Raw genomic sequence first — 15,839 nt, 5'->3', positions numbered from 1 at the left:
GCCCTTTGATTGCTCCTTGCTGAGGGAGCCTGCTGCTGAGCTGCCGAGGAAGAGCCCTTCTCTGCACATCCCGGGAGGAGCCCTTCATTGAGCTTCTCCCAATGAGCCCTTTGATTGCTCCTTGCTGAGGGAGCCTGCTGCTGAGCTGCCGAGGAAGAGCCCTTCTCTGCACCTTCCGGAAGGAGACCTTCATTGTTCGTCACCCAAGGAGCCCTTTGATTGCTCCTTGCTGAAGGAGCCCTTTGATTGCTCCTTGCTGAGGGAGCCTGCTGCTGAGCTGCCGAGGAAGAGCCCTTCTCTGCACATCCCGGGAGGAGCCCTTCATTGAGCTTCTCCCAGTGAGCCCTTTGATTGCTCCTTGCTGAAGGAGCCCTTTGATAGCTCCTTGCTGAGGGAGCCTGCTGCTGAGCTGCCGAGGAAGAGCCCTTCTGTGCAGATCCCGGGAGGAGCCCTTCATTGAGCTTCTCCCAATGAGCCCTTTGATTGCTCCTTGCTGAGGGAGCCTGCTGCTGAGCTGCCGAGGAAGAGCCCTTCTCTGCACATCCCGGGAGGAGCCCTTCATTGAGCTTCTCCCAATGAGCCCTTTGATTGCTCCTTGCTGAGGGAGCCTGCTGCTGAGCTGCCGAGGAAGAGCCCTTCTGTGCAGATCCCGGGAGGAGCCCTTCATTGAGCTTCTCCCAATGAGCCCTTTGATTGCTCCTTGCTGAGGGAGCCTGCTGCTGAGCTGCCGAGGAAGAGCCCTTCTGTGCACATCCCGGGAGGAGCCCTTCATTGAGCTTCTCCCAATGAGCCCTTTGATTGCTCCTTGCTGAGGGAGCCTGCTGCTGAGCTGCCGAGGAAGAGCCCTTCTCTGCACCTTCCAGAAGGAGACCTTCATTGTTCGTCACCCAAGGAGCCCTTTGATTGCTCCTTGCTGAAGGAGCCCTTTGATTGCTCCTTGCTGAGGGAGCCTGCTGCTGAGCTGCCGAGGAAGATCCCTTCTCTGCACATCCCGGGAGGAGCCCTTCATTGAGCTTCTCCCAATGAGCCCTTTGATTGCTCCTTGCTGAAGGAGCCCTTTCATTGCTCCTTCCTGGAGGAGCCCTTTGATTGCTCCTTGCTGAGGGAGCCTGCTGCTGAGCTGCCGAGGAAGAGCCCTTCTCTGCACCTTCCGGAAGGAGACCTTCATTGTTCGTCACCCAAGGAGCCCTTTGATTGCTCCTTGCTGAAGGAGCCCTTTGATTGCTCCTTGCTGAGGGAGCCTGCTGCTGAGCTGCCGAGGAAGAGCCCTTCTCTGCACATCCCGGGAGGAGCCCTTCATTGAGCTTCTCCCAGTGAGCCCTTTGATTGTTCCTTGCTGAAGGAGCCCTTTGATAGCTCCTTGCTGAGGGAGCCTGCTGCTGAGCTGCCGAGGAAGAGCCCTTCTGTGCAGATCCCGGGAGGAGCCCTTCATTGAGCTTCTCCCAATGAGCCCTTTGATTGCTCCTTGCTGAGGGAGCCTGCTGCTGAGCTGCCGAGGAAGAGCCCTTCTCTGCACATCCCGGGAGGAGCCCTTCATTGAGCTTCTCCCAATGAGCCCTTTGATTGCTCCTTGCTGAGGGAGCCTGCTGCTGAGCTGCCGAGGAAGAGCCCTTCTCTGCACCTTCCGGAAGGAGACCTTCATTGTTCGTCACCCAAGGAGCCCTTTGATTGCTCCTTGCTGAAGGAGCCCTTTGATTGCTCCTTGCTGAGGGAGCCTGCTGCTGAGCTGCCGAGGAAGAGCCCTTCTCTGCACATCCCGGGAGGAGCCCTTCATTGAGCTTCTCCCAATGAGCCCTTTGATTGCTCCTTGCTGAAGGAGCCCTTTCATTGCTCCTTCCTGGAGGAGCCCTTTGATTGCTCCTTGCTGAGGGAGCCTGCTGCTGAGCTGCCAAGGAAGAGCCCTTCTCTGCACATCCCGGGAGGAGCCGTTCATTGAGCTTCTCCCAATGAGCCTTTTGATTGCTCCTTGCTGAGGGAGCCTGCTGCTGAGCTGCCGAGGAAGAGCCCTTCTCTGCACCTTCCGGAAGGAGACCTTCATTGTTCGTCACCCAAGGAGCCCTTTGATTGCTCCTTGCTGAAGGAGCCCTTTGATTGCTCCTTGCTGAGGGAGCCTGCTGCTGAGCTGCCGAGGAAGAACCCTTCTCTGCACATCCCGGGAGGAGCCCTTCATTGAGCTTCTCCCAGTGAGCCCTTTGATTGCTCCTTGCTGAAGGAGCCCTTTGATAGCTCCTTGCTGAGGGAGCCTGCTGCTGAGCTGCCGAGGAAGAGCCCTTCTGTGCAGATCCCGGGAGGAGCCCTTCATTGAGCTTCTCCCAATGAGCCCTTTGATTGCTCCTTGCTGAGGGAGCCTGCTGCTGAGCTGCCGAGGAAGAGCCCTTCTGTGCAGATCCCGGGAGGAGCCCTTCATTGAGCTTCTCCCAATGAGCCCTTTGATTGCTCCTTGCTGAGGGAGCCTGCTGCTGAGCTGCCGAGGAAGAGCCCTTCTCTGCACATCCCGGGAGGAGCCCTTCATTGAGCTTCTCCCAATGAGCCCTTTGATTGCTCCTTGCTGAGGGAGCCTGCTGCTGAGCTGCCGAGGAAGAGCCCTTCTCTGCACCTTCCAGAAGGAGACCTTCATTGTTCGTCACCCAAGGAGCCCTTTGATTGCTCCTTGCTGAAGGAGCCCTTTGATTGCTCCTTGCTGAGGGAGCCTGCTGCTGAGCTGCCGAGGAAGAGCCCTTCTCTGCACATCCCGGGAGGAGCCCTTCATTGAGCTTCTCCCAATGAGCCCTTTGATTGCTCCTTGCTGAAGGAGCCCTTTCATTGCTCCTTCCTGGAGGAGCCCTTTGATTGCTCCTTGCTGAGGGAGCCTGCTGCTGAGCTGCCGAGGAAGAGCCCTTCTCTGCACCTTCCGGAAGGAGACCTTCATTGTTCGTCACCCAAGGAGCCCTTTGATTGCTCCTTGCTGAAGGAGCCCTTTGATTGCTCCTTGCTGAGGGAGCCTGCTGCTGAGCTGCCGAGGAAGAGCCCTTCTCTGCACATCCCGGGAGGAGCCCTTCATTGAGCTTCTCCCAGTGAGCCCTTTGATTGTTCCTTGCTGAAGGAGCCCTTTGATAGCTCCTTGCTGAGGGAGCCTGCTGCTGAGCTGCCGAGGAAGAGCCCTTCTGTGCAGATCCCGGGAGGAGCCCTTCATTGAGCTTCTCCCAATGAGCCCTTTGATTGCTCCTTGCTGAGGGAGCCTGCTGCTGAGCTGCCGAGGAAGAGCCCTTCTGTGCAGATCCCGGGAGGAGCCCTTCATTGAGCTTCTCCCAATGAGCCCTTTGATTGCTCCTTGCTGAGGGAGCCTGCTGCTGAGCTGCCGAGGAAGAGCCCTTCTCTGCACCTTCCGGAAGGAGACCTTCATTGTGCATCACCCAAGGAGCCCTTTGATTGCTCCTTGCTGGAGGAGCCCTTTGTTGTGCTGCTCTGGCATAGCGTTTCCATTTTTTGCCTCCGAAAAGCCCTTCATCGCGCTGCTCCCGAGGAGCCTTTTGATGCTTCACTTGGAGGAGCCCTTCATGTCAGCGTGCCAGAGGAGCCCCTGAGCTTGCTACACTGGGGAAGCCCATCACTTTGCTTTCCCTGAGGAGGCTGTTACTGTGCCATCTTGGAGGAGCCCTTTATTGCTCTGCACCCAAGGACAGCCCTTCGTTGCTCCTGGCTGGAAGAGCGCTTTGCCACAACTGCCTGGAGCAGCCCTTCACCGTGCTGCCCATGAGAATCCCTTCACCCTGCCCTTCTGGGGAGCCCATCATCTCACTGTCTTGGAGGAGCCTTTGATTGCCTAACCTTGGAAGAGAGCCCTTCATCTCTCCGATCTAGAGGAGCCCTTCACCTCACCTGGCCGCTCCTTATGCTGCCCCGCAGGAGCCCTACCTTTGTCGCATTGGTGGATCCCAACATTTCCCTAGCCTGCAGTGAAGGTATGGTATTTATCGAGTTGCGTGTGTTGTATCAGATTCTATGTAGGACGTAGTGCCTGTGTGTATTTAAAGTATGGTATTGTTTCTATTGCCCTTTGTCACGAGGCCCCGGAGGAGCCCCTCGCCGTGTGGTGCCTGAAGAGCCCCATTGCGGCGCGTCCCTGGAGGAGGCCTTTGCTGCGCCGCCCAGGAGGAGCCTTTCATCGTGCGTTGCCGGGTGCCCTTCATCGTCCCACCACAGCGGAGCCCTTCATCTTTCTGTGCCAGGGGAGACCATCGGTTTGCTGCACCGGAGAAGCCCATCGCTGTGCTTCCCCTGAGGAGGCCTCACTGTGCCATTTTGGCAGAGCTCTTCGTTGCTCCTGGCTGGAGGAGCCCTTCTCAGCGCTAGCCAGGAGGGACCCTTCATTGTGCTTCTCTGGAGGAGCATTTTAATGTTGTGCCTCCGGAAAGCCCTTTTTCATCATTCTCCACCTGAGGAGCTCTGTTGCCCGGATTGGAGGAGGCTTTCGCCTCTCCATCTGGAGGAGGTCTTCACGTCACCGTGCCAGAGGAGCCGCTCAGCTTTCTGCACTGGGTAAGCCCACCACTTTGATTCCCTTAGGTGATCCTCACCGTGCCGTCTTGGAGGAGCCCTTCGTTGTGCTTCACAAGGGGAGCCCTTTGATTGCTCCTTGCTGAAGGAGCCCTTTGATAGCTCCTTGCTGAGGGAGCCTGCTGCTGAGCTGCCGAGGAAGAGCCCTTCTGTGCAGATCCCGGGAGGAGCCCTTCATTGAGCTTCTCCCAATGAGCCCTTTGATTGCTCCTTGCTGAGGGAGCCTGCTGCTGAGCTGCCGAGGAAGAGCCCTTCTCTGCACCTTCCGGAAGGAGAGCTTCGTTGTGTGTCACCCACGGAGCCCTTTGATTGTTACTTGCTGAAGGTGCCCTTCTATTGCTCCTTACTAGAGAAGCCCTCTGCTGTTCTGCCGAGGAGGAGCCCTTCTTTGCACCTCCTGGGAGGAGCCGTTTGTTCCCAGAGGATCCTACCATCTCACCGTCCCGGAGGAGACCTTCATAGTGCAGCTGCAGAGGGATCCCATAATCGAGGCGCCCTGAAGGTGCCCTTTGTTTCTCAGTGCCTGGGAAGCCTTTCATCAGCCAGCGCTGCAGCAGCTCCTTTTCTGGCTGCCCCAAAGTAGCTCTTTGCTGCACCCTGCTTCAGGCACCCATCGTTGTGCTGCCCTTGAGGAGCCCTTTCTTTGGTCATGTTGCTGGAGCCCATTACTGTCCTGCCCGCTAGGTCTGGTATGGTATGGTACGTATTGAATGTCACTTATGGTATCAACGGAGTTGTGTTATCCTGCATGGTAAGCCATGGTTTTAATGTATTCTCTGTAATGTATTCTCTGTACTTTATTCTCCCTGTTGCATTCTCTGTGTTGTATTGTACCGGGGCTTACCGTGTGTTGCGTACTGTAGATAGTGTTCTGTTGCGTATGGTGTTTTGTCTTCTCTTTTGTATGCATCGTATGGTATGGTATTTATGGAGTTTCATGTCTGGTCTGTATTGTTTGTATCTGATTCTATTTTCTGTGGTGGTGTGTGTATCTGTGTATTTGAAGTATGGTATTGTCTGTCTGGCCCTTGGTCGCAGGGCCTCGGAGGAGCCCTTCATTTCGCCATGCCACAGGAGCCCCTCATCTTGCTGCACCGGAGGAGCCCTTCGCTGTGCTTCCCCTGAGGAGACCTTCACGACGCCATCTGGGAGGAGCCCTTCATTCGTTGCGTGGCACTGGCGGATGGCGTCGTGCTACCCTGGAGGAGGCCTTCACTGCGCTGCCCTGGAGGAGCCCGTGGTTGCCAGCGATGATGCAAGATGTCGTCTGGTGTGTTTTATTGTATTGGGTGTTCTGTATCATATGTTGTAGGGTATGTATGATATGCTGTGTATTGTAGGGTGTGGTTCATGAGTTTTGCGCGTGTTGTTTAGTATTGTATATGTTTTGTTGTATTTGGCATTGTGTTTCATGTTTGGTGTGGTATGACTCCTATTTTCTGGCCTGTGTTTTTATTATCTGGTATGTCTTGTCTTATGTATTGGATTGTATTTTGCGTTGTGTGTGTTGCTTTGCCTGCTTTGGTGTTTAATGTAGTTACTGTGTATAGAAATGTTGTATTTTGTATTTTCTGTGTTGTGTTTATTATGTGTATTGCCTTATATTTGTGATTGTCTGGTCCGTATTGTATGTATTGTAGATTGTCTTGTAGGTATTGTATTGCAGTTTGGTTTGTTTGGTGTTGCTTGTATGCTGGTGGCACGGTATTTATCCTGTTGTTTGTTTCTTGTTACACAGCATATATCAGATTCTACGTAGTACGTAGTGCCTGTGTGTATTTAAAGTATGGCATTGTTTCTATTGCCCTTTGTCGCCAGAGGATCCTACCATCTCACCGTCCCGGAGGAGACCTTCATAGTGCAGCGGCAGAGGGATCCCATAATCGAGGCTCCCTGAAGGTGCCCTTTGTTTCTCAGTGCCTGGGAAGCCTTTCATCAGCCAGCGCTGCAGCAGCTCCTTTTCTGGCTGCCCTGAAGAAGCTCTTTGCTGCACCCTGCTGCAGGCGCCCATCGTTGTGCTGCCCTGGAGGAGCCCTTTCTTTGGTCATGTTGCTGGAGCCCATCACTGTCCTGCCCGGGAGGTCTGGTATGGTATGTTACCATGCTGGCCCAGAGGAGCCCTTCATTTTGCCGTGCCAGAGGAGCACCTCAGCTTGCTGCACCAGGGAAGCCCTTCAGTGTGCTTCCCCTGAGGTGACTTTCATGGTGCCTGATGAGGTCTTCACCACACCTCAGGTCTTCTCCTGGAAAGCAGCTTTGCAGAAAAAGACCTAGGTGCTGTAGTGTCACCAATCTGCTCATGATCCAGCAGAGTGTTCTTGCATTGCAGAAGGAATTTGGTACACTGGGCTTCCTTACACAAAATATTGCCAGCCGGTCAAGGCAGGCGATACTTGCACTGTATACAGCACTGGTGAGGGGAGTATTGTGTTCAGTTCTGGGTCTCTTGGTGCAAGACAGAATGGACATAGTGAAGATAGTCCCTCACTGGGCCACTAAGGTGATAAATGGTTTGGAGTGTATCACATGAGGAAAGGCTGAGAGAGAAAAGAGAAAGCTTTAGAGGAAATCAGTGCATATAAACACCTGAAGGGAGGGTTCAAAGCTCTTTTCAGTGGTGTGCAGTGACAGGGCAAGAGACAGTGGGCATAAAATTGAACACAGGAGATTTCTTCTGAATTTCAGGAAACACATTTTTACTGTGAGGGTGCCAGAGCACTAGTACAGGCTTGCCCAAGAAGACTGTGGTGTTTTCATGCTTGGAGATACTCATAAGCTGGCTGACACAGTTCTGGACAGATGGCTCCAGGCAACCCTACTGGAGCAGAGATCTTGGCCCAGAGTCTTGTCTCAAAAGTGGGTTCCTTCACTGGATGTGTAAGAAGCCAATCCACACAGAGGGTGGAGATACTTGCCATCAGTACCTGCCAGCTCTGTAAGAAAGACCTGAGCAGGCTGCACTGCGTGGCTGCCCACAGCAAAATGGCATGGTTGAGGTCATGGCCCTGGTGGCTGAAGAGCAGCACTGACAGCCAAGACTACGAGACAAGAGGGGCTGTGAGCTGATTCTGGCAGGTGTTGCTGCAGGTAGTTCTGAGCCAAGCTCCACTAGTCCTCAATAGCCTTCTCTCAAGCACAAGGAGTGTGCTAGGATACAGAGCCTACTGATCCAGGGGGGGCATAAGCATGGTGTGACCAGTCCCCCAAGCAGCTTTTGGGTGCCATGTGGCAGCATCCACCCTTAGGGCTTTTTGTGGGCTCACATTCAAGCTGATGGCTTGAAAAGCAAGATTTGTCCTGTCAGCTGGAAGGGGGAACTCTAGAGCTATTTATTGCTTGTAGCTGCTGGGTTGGCTCAAGTGCTGTTGGAAGTGCATGCCACTGACCTGCCACTGGACCACAGTCTCCCTGCAGGGTTGTTTTGTAGCTGCTGAGACATCATCAGTTCTCTTCTGGCCTGTGAGTGAGGAGTGCAGCAGCCCTGCAGAGGGGCAAGGTCTGGGCAAAGTCCTCAGGACTAGGTGGTGACAGCTTTGGTTCTTTTGTTGTCTAAGTTAAAATTATGTGTTTAATTTTTAGGACACCTCTGCATCTTGCTTGTTCAAATGGCCATGTGGATGTTGTTAGATTTCTAGTGGGAGAGAACTGCCAGCTGAACCTTGCTGGCCATTTTGGGACATCACCACTGTTGCAGGTATGCGGAATATGTTATGCTCTTGTGAGTGGGGCTTATCGACTGTGCATTACTTGAGAGGTGTCTGGCAGGTTTCTTTACACAGACCTGTGCAGAAACATTCTTGTTGTTACTGGCATAGAAGAGGCACATGTTAGCTGATCTTGCCTGACAATCCTGATGGCCTTCTATGACAAAGTAACCCCCTCAGTTGATGAGGGCAAGTGGTGGACATCATCTACCTGGATTTTTCCAAGGCTTTTGATATGGTCCCTCACAGCCTTCTCCTGGAGAAACTGACTTGTTAGGGCCTTGACAAGTGGTCTGTGTAGTGGGTGGGGAACTGTCTGACAGACCCTGGCAAACTCTGATGGCAACACCACCCCTTCACCTGCCTGTCCTGTCTCCTAATATAAATACAGTGGGGCTGTTACTTGAGCATTATGACACCGTTGATGCTGATAATAAGGTAAATGTTTATATTTGTTAAGTAAGTAAGTTCTTTCAGAAAGGTGCATTAATATTTTTCTTGAACTTTTTTTTTTTTACTTTGATTTTTAACTTGATTTATTTTACTGTCCTTTCAGGAGGGATGTACCCCACTAATGCTTGCTGTCTCTGAATATCATGAAGAGATAGTACATTTTCTCCTTCTAAAAGGAGCTGATGTGCATGCTCAAGATCTGTGTGAAAGGTAAGAGGTTTATCAAAATGGTCCCTTTAGTATTCATTAGGTTGGATTGATGGAAGGCATGAAAATGAGCTCTGAAAAAGAGGCACACACAGGAGCAGCTGTTTCTGTGTGACTTGTGAAAGCAGGTCTGCATTTGGCTGCTTTTGTACCTCAGTGGATGCTTTCTGCATTGAGGATTCCAAGAAGGCATTGCCTGGCAGGAAATGTGTCGTAAGCTCAGCAGCATCTCCTCAGTTCAAAAAACCATCTCTTGCATAGCAGCATAGTACATACTTAAGTGTTGTGTATATGGAAGCTTTGTCTGAACATTTAATTGTTTTGACTCACTCTCCCATTTTGTTGGTGTTTTTAATGGAAACTGCTTTTTCTTTGGTTCATTTTAAAGTAATGAGGGAAACAGTTTTTCTGAGAGCAAACGGGAATGAAAATAATCACAATCTCTGTGTAAAATTATCTATTTCATACCATACTTTAGATCTTTTTCAGTCATAAGTGGAGGATTGCTGCATCTGGTGGGGAGCCTAATTTGATAAAAGTTCTTCAGTATGGTGATGATGTTATCCATAAAGACACTGGTGTGTGGACAGCTGAGGATTCTGCTGTTATTCATGGATATTCTAGGTAAACTTTTAACTTTATAATTAGATTAAGATGTCAGTTATTAGTGTGGCTTTTGAATATTTTTGGTAGCAGCACCAAGGTTTAATGGTGTGTTTAGGCCTGTCTTGAAGGTGTGCTTAGTGATGCCTTCTGATGTGTATCTTGCCTGTGTCTTGTGTTAATTTGGAAGTTGAGAAAATTTCTACCCAGGATTCTTTGTTATTTCAAGTTATTTTGCTAAGCTCACATCTGCCCGGTATAAACTTTAAAGTGTGTCTGTAGCCAGAGGTGGAACTGGGCATGTAAACCCTCTTCCCAGACCAGCAAGCACCATTGTCCTTACTGACTTCCACTACAATGACCAGGAGGAATTATCAGCCTTCTGTTTCAGAGCTTGTTAAAATCTTAAGCAGTTTTATTCCTCTTATGCATAGCTTTGTAGCTGTGGCTGTTCCTTATCTAAGGTGGTTATGTGTGCTTGAAAGCTAGGCTGAAAAAAATGGACCAAGCAAGAGTTAATAACTGCAAAGGTATGAATATACACCTATAGGCTTAATGTGACAGTAGGGAACACTGAAGTATGTAATAGCCACACAAGAGGTTCTGTGGACATTACCCTTCACAAATATATGAGTATATGCTATAGGATAGATAATTGGCTGTTACCTATTCTGCTAAATGGTATATGCAAGTATGTGGTTATTTTTACCAAATACATTTCCTCTCTTTCTCTATATAGTCTTGGTAAACAACTGGCAGGAAATGCAGACCAAGAGAGCACAGGAGAAGCTTCTGCAGGTGGTGCCCAGGGCTCCACAGGACTTAGCACTCCTCACTGGACAGGAGCTGTTGGCTTCATGTTGGGTGCACCTGCTGTGAACAGTGATTTAGGGAATCACACAGGAAGCAAGCAAAAGCTAGCTGGATAACTTTGTGCAAATTCTGGAATGGTTTTATTGGGAAGAGTTCTCAGTGTGGTTTGCTATCAGTTGAGCACACTGAGCGAGGCTGCAGTTCCCCTGTTATTCTTGAATTCCTTCTGGTCATCTTTTGACCCCTTGGTTTTTCTGGGCAGGGTTAAAAAGCTTTGTGTTTCCAGTCCAATGTATGGAGGAGCTGCTGCATGTTTTCAGAGTAGTGGGAGCTCAAAAGCCTTACAGAAAAACACACTGAAGGAATGTTTTCCCAGCCTAATTGTCAGAAAGAAATTAAGAACAGCTAGTCTGAACTGGTCATTGAAGTTGGTAGCTTAAGAACAAAGGTGAATTCTGATTGCTTTGAGGTTCTTTTGTGGTGATTTTTCTCCTGAAACCAGTGTTGTTCTTCCTTATAATCCTGATGTAGTTATCATCATTATGAGTAAAGATGAAAACCTGGTGTGTAAAGCAGTATCTGCAAGGGCCCATCAAGGGCAGGCTGTTCTGCAGAGGAAAGGAGAGCTGAAGAGTCACAGCAAGGCTGTCCATAACCTCAAGGGACAGGAACAGTGCCCCCCACCCTCACCAAGAAGAGCAGAATAGGTCCAGTGACAGTGGGATCAGCAAGAGTGTAGATCACAAGGCCAGTCTGTAGGGACCCGCAGAGCTGCATCCCTACCAGGACATCATGTCCATGGGTGAGGATCAGGGCTGAGAGCAGTGAAGCCCAGCACAGGCCTGGCTGCATCTCAAGGCCTTGGCAGCATCTTCTAGCTCTGATGGGTGAATTCATTCTCTAGAAGAGAGGGAAGTAACACTGCCACAACTCAGAACAAGTGTATGAAGCTGGCTTTGCCCAAGATCACCCCTCGAGCCCCATCTTAGGCACAGCTTGAGCAGGAGAAGAGTTCAGGTTTTGCTTTTCTAAATGGTGTCATTGCTTCCCAGAGCACAATGTGGTGAGGTGATGTAGAAAATGCTCTGTAACTTCTTGCTCACTAGTAGCTGTCTCAACCCATCTTGCTCTTGTCATGGGGACTCAGAAGCAGAGTTCCCAGAAGTGCTTTTGAGGTTGCTCTGGCCGTTCAGCAGCATGTACCCTTTTTTCTACTTCTCTGTCCATTACTCAGGTTTGTTGCTAAAGCAGCTGTAGTTCAGAGCTACGTTTGGTTTTAGAACCTGCCTTTGCAGTGGCTTATTTGTAGTCCAAAAGCTTGTAGCATTTTTGTGCTTCTGTTAGAAGAGTTATTTTGAATTGCAGGGAAGTGCATTACATTTTGGCAGTTTTAAATAAGTCTAAAATTTCTTCTTTCTGTTAGAGACTCTTTCAAGTGTTTACTATGCTAGTTTCTTCCGCCTTTAATAAATGATAGGACATCATGTTCAATAGGTATGGAAGAAGTATGTTTCTGGAGAGGGGGGGAGAAAGACAGAACTGTCATTGACCATTGGAACCTATTGGAAGTCCAGTATTTCCTGCAAATTTTAAAAATAAACTGCAGCTTTGAGCTAAAGAGAATATGCCTTCCTCCACCACTACTGCAGAAGTACTTAGAAATCTTTCATTGTTGACAATGTGTACTTTTTTTTTTTTTTTGGCTGTCTACAGGTTGGTGAAACTGCCATTGGACTATTGTGGAGTGTGGATCCATTTACAGTCCTCCTCCTCTTGCCTGGAAAGGACAATAAGAATAGGCTGACAGATAAAAGGTATGTTTTCTACTGAAGCAACCAAAAGTGGAGAGCAATGTCCCATGTCCAAAACAAGTAACATGCTGTCTGAGCTAAACATCAGTTTTGCCTTCCCAGGTTCCTGACATAAGGCAAGGTGTGTGCTCTGCAGGGGTTAAATTTGCTTGTGTAAAATCTGAACATGAGCAGAAAGATCACAAATTCAGTGAGGGGGAAAAAACAAGTAGAAGAAAGCTACCTATGCTAAAGTATATAAAATTCAAATTACTACTATTGTTAATGTCTTCAGAGCCAGGATTTGCTCTCCAGGCTGTTATCAGTAAGAGGCAAAGCAAATCTGCTCTTCTGGAGTTGCTAGTTTATCCTTCATTTTACATCTTCCTCACATTGCCATGTCTCAGAAGCAAAGCACAGTGCCTTACTGGGACACAAGGCTTCAGGGCCGTGCTGCGCCCACCCTGCTAAGATTAGATTAATTGAAACATTGAGCAACTATGGTGAGTTTGCAAATGGAGTGAAATCCTAAAGCCCTGTGGTTCTAGACAAAATAACTAAAGTAAAAGCTTTCCTGTGCTTCTGTTTCCCTGGAAGAATCACAAACTTGCTCAAAAAGTGAGAGGGGGAAAAAAACGCAGGCTATACATGTAAGCCCCAACATTTTGTGCTTAATAACTGAAAGAGGAGAATCCTTTGAGCTCCACTTCCCCTCCTACCCACAGTTCTCCTGGGGGGTGCATGAAGTGCAATAATTAACTTTCTCAGGTAGGAAGTGAACATTTTCAGCAAAAACTTGGACACCACCCGTGGAGCTTCTCACAATACCTTTTTTGTCCTCTCTAGCCTGCAGGCTAAGCTGGCTTGGCTAGCTGTTTATCATAGAAGACGTGACAGTCCCAGCCACATGAAGCAAAAGGGCAAGGTGGTCTGTGTGTGGTGGAAGACAGCCCTGTTCAAGCTGCCTATACCCTATTTCAAAATATGAAGTGTTTGGCAGCAATTGGAGAACCAGCTGTCCCCACTCGCTATTGTGGAGGCAGAACAGGAAGGCGGAAAAGAGTTCTAAAAGCTTTTGCTTTTCTGAGCGCCCGGGTAGCCATACCAGGATGAGACAGAAGATGGCACTCGAACAGCAACAGATTAAAAACCATCACACAACGCCTACAATGGCGGGAGAGTCATTATCAGAGTAAATAAAAACAAACAGCAAAACACAAAAGCAAACAAAAAAAACCCGAAACCAAACAAAACCAGGAAAAATTAAATGGCTACTCAGACCCGAGGTAAATGGTTTAATGGCAAACTTGAAGCTTTGATAGTGAATGTTAATGTTTTAAACTTTGGACTGTCAAGGCTAGACATGTTAAAAAGTACCTGTCAGCTGTACTCCCTCAGTTCACAATACAGCCTGGTACTATAGTTAATATTTCTCTTGGAAATACAAAGCAATCTTGCACTTGATTCCCTGTGAAAATGGCGTTTGGGTGTGACCACCCTCCAGTTACTATTGTACAGTCCATTACCACTAGTGAGGAAATGGCTCAGAGCAGCCTGGTGGGTTCACAGGAGGGTCTGCACGCCTCAGGGCTCACAGTAGCTGGGCTGAGCTCTCCCACCCAGGAGGTCCTCTGTGGTCCTGCAGCAGCTGAACTGTGACTTCTTGTATGAACCTTGTTTAAAAGAAAGGAGGCTTGCTTCTCAGTAGTCATCCATGTTTTGTGGGTTGACTCCACTTTCTACACGTTAAGTGTTCTAATATTCAGTACTGGGGATAGTATTGTAGCTTCCTTAAAATGTTATATTTCACACCAGTTTGTAAAGGAGACAGCTTTGCCAGGTAGAAGAGAAGACTAAAGGAACTCGGGGAGGAGGAAAAAACAAAAAAATCTAGACTATTTAATGTTACCTCTTAGCATTTACTCTCTTTTTAAAAAGAATTACAGCCTGATAGATTAACCAGGTTCATGAAGAACCAGAGTGACAGAAAGATCATTCCTCTAACTCATTTAGAAACAGATCAGATAGATTGCTATTCTATAGATAGGAGAGTGAAACTGCTTTACTTTTCTCTATAGGCATGTTTTTTTTCCCGAATTTGAGAAGTCTTGTTACAGCTGTAACACTAGGAAGCTTCAGAGACCACAAAGGTCATCTAAACCTGATAAATCCAATACGGATGAGCTAGAATAAACCAGCTCTGTGCTTCCTAAAGCTGTTTGCTGATTACAAGCGCTCTCTCTTTGTTCTTATTGCCAATAAATATGGTCATACTGCATAAACTGAGATACCTGCATGATAATGACATCGTGTTGCCCTGAAAGCTATCTTGGAGCTGCAGCAGAGCACAAACAATGTGTTATCTCTGCAGCAGCAGGATTCAGGACCCCATTGTGTTAGGTCCTCTTTGAATGCAGGAAGACAAAGGCAGCCCAGGCCCACACCTCAAGATTTACCTTTGGGCACATAACAGATGTCTGCAGCTGGGGTTAAGGCTCCCTCCAGTGAAGTGAGCAGCCTTTGCCTCAGGCTTCAGTGGCTGAAGGAGGCAGAAAAAGAAGGAACATCTGATCATTTCACCCCCCACATTTCTTTTGTAAGTGCTCTTCTGCCTCTGTAGATATGCAGCCCTGTCACCTGGAGACAACACTGCCACAAATGAAAGAGCCGGCTGTGGGTGTTCACAATCAAACTCCTTCCAGGGACATGCCAGCTTATCAGTACCAGTTGTTTGCTCCAGTAAAGACAGCATGCCTAGCAGCTCTCAGACAAGGAGCAGCCTTTTTGGAGGAGGATATCTGTACACTTACTGTATGGGAGGGGAACCATACTTTTTTCATTCTTTTTACAGCACTTACCACCATAGACCTTCTACCAACAACCCATACTATAAATAGGAAAACGAGAACTGAGCAAGAGTTGAACACTTCTATGGCATCCAGACTGTTCTTAAAAGGTGTGGACTCCTGGACAGTATTGAAATAGCTAGTGTAAAGTCTCCTACCCTTAACAGGTAAACTGTCTTCCAAAATCTCTCTAAGGTAGCCCACTGTTTACTACTCATGGTCAGATTACACGGGGTGCTGATAAATCAGTTGTAGAGGTGCTTGGACCATTGCCCCCCCCAAACAGCATCCAGGAGGGCTTATTTTCAGACAGGGAATTTTTAAAATAGCTAGATGAAACGGGGCCAGTGTTGTGCTTAATGCGCTGATCGTTTCCCAGTGCTGGGAGGCTATAATGAAGATTCTGAGAATTGCTTAGAGATCGAGCCTGGACGCAGCAAGGCTAAGCCTCAGGTAGCAAGTTCTACTGGGACCAGACTGTCTCTGCACAGTTCATATATTCATATATCTGCCCTGCCTGCTTCATTCCAGCTCTCTGTCATGATGGATGGTGGAGGGCTGGCTGTACCATATATGCACAGTATTCTTATTTATTAAAAAGGAGATTACTTCTTTCCCTAGAGTTTGATTATAGGTTAAGGAAGAGGTGGAGTAACTTTTTAGTATAACATAGTATGTTATACAAAGACAGTATTACCCCTCTAATACTGCCAGATGGATATCAATAGGCAGAGGAAACTAGACACAGCTCTCTCAAGTGGTCCATGGCCCAGCAAACCCTGGGCAAGAGGCTTAGGACAGTCTGTATGTTACTGCCAATTCATCACTCCAGAGTCACACAGAAAGAAGCCAGCACAGTCACACTTAAGAGAAACACAGCTCATCTC

The sequence above is a fragment of the Apus apus genome, chromosome 3 (assembly GCF_020740795.1).
Source record: "Apus apus isolate bApuApu2 chromosome 3, bApuApu2.pri.cur, whole genome shotgun sequence".
Classification (NCBI taxonomy): domain Eukaryota; kingdom Metazoa; phylum Chordata; class Aves; order Apodiformes; family Apodidae; genus Apus; species Apus apus.
This window is presented reverse-complemented; position numbering follows the sequence as displayed.